Here is a 1,099-nt window from a genome sequence, read left to right as displayed (position 1 = left end):
CCATTTTTCTTAGTCGAAAGACCTCTTCACAGCACGACTTTCCTGATGGATTTCTATGTAACTGCTCGTGCTGAGAGGTGTGTCGAAAGTTGATCATGTTCCCGTAAAATCTGAGGTCTCCACTGTCTAGCGAGGTACTTACAGTGAATATAGTGAATTTTTCAAAAATTGGAGAATTCTGACTTTTGCGATGAATTTTAATGTAATTGGTCGTGCTGAGAGGCGTGTTAAAATTTGAACATGTTCCCGTAAAATCTGAGGTGAGAATTAGTGAGGTACTTACAGTGCGTATAGTGACAAATCTTTAAAAGCGTGAAATTATGGGATGTTGTGGCTTCAATGGGTTTTTAAGATGTCACCAGTCATTTGGCATGACTTACAAACGATTTGGCTGGTTGTGGGTTCGATTTTCAAAATTTCATTTTTTTCGCGTTTTTATTTTCTGTCTACCATATCATGCAGTCTCCTTATTAGCGTTTGGGGGTTATAGTGTGGGCAGGTTGGTCGCAAAGGTTCCGAGAGGAGCTGGCTAGTAAACCCTGTCCCTTATGTTCCACGGCGGCAAGGCGGAGAAATAGAGGGCAGAATTGACTAACGGGCAAGGAAAGTTGGGCTTGTAGCTTTCCTTTCGAAGGAGGGAAAAGATGATGCCCGAAAGCATTGTCACTGTAGTGGCAGGCAGAGTGTAGATGGAAGTTGTGTACGCTAGCCTTTGGCTAATGATAGAGACAAAAGAGCAGGAGGATATTTTCCTTCGCAGAAGCACTTTTCTTGCCTTCCTTCAGCTCGCTTGGCGAGTCTGACAGGTATGCCTGAACTGTGCACGGGTCCAGTTGTGAGAAAGACGTGGCAAACAAGACGGGGTTTCCCTTGACCGAGGGACCGTGTGGTCCGTTTGGCTCATGGGTTCCCCCCGTGGAGGCAAAATCTAAGAAAGCTTGCTCTCCCTCTGCGGAGGGGGGCCGCTTAGCAAGGAACTTCTGTTCCCTGCGGTGGATAGTTACCTGGTTGATCCTGCCAGTAGTCATATGCTTGTCTCAAAGATTAAGCCATGCATGTCTAAGTATAAGCACTTGTACTGTGAAACTGCGAATGGCTC

General features: G+C 45.8%; 1 non-coding gene across 1 annotated transcript in view; it reads left to right on the top strand.

Moving 5' to 3' along the window:
• The first annotated feature begins 1,001 nt into the window (after positions 1-1,001).
• Positions 1,002-1,099, top strand: part of LOC146447363 (small subunit ribosomal RNA) — a 1,800-nt gene continuing 1,702 nt past the window's right edge. Inside the window, exon 1 of the ribosomal RNA XR_014861925.1 lies at positions 1,002-1,099. This exon is cut by the window's right edge and continues 1,702 nt beyond it. This is a non-coding gene — a ribosomal RNA (small subunit ribosomal RNA).

This window comes from Pavona decussata, unplaced genomic scaffold (assembly GCF_977016875.1).
Source record: "Pavona decussata unplaced genomic scaffold, jaPavDecu1.1 SCAFFOLD_2401, whole genome shotgun sequence".
NCBI lineage: Eukaryota > Metazoa > Cnidaria > Anthozoa > Scleractinia > Agariciidae > Pavona > Pavona decussata.
This window is presented reverse-complemented; position numbering and strand designations above follow the sequence as displayed.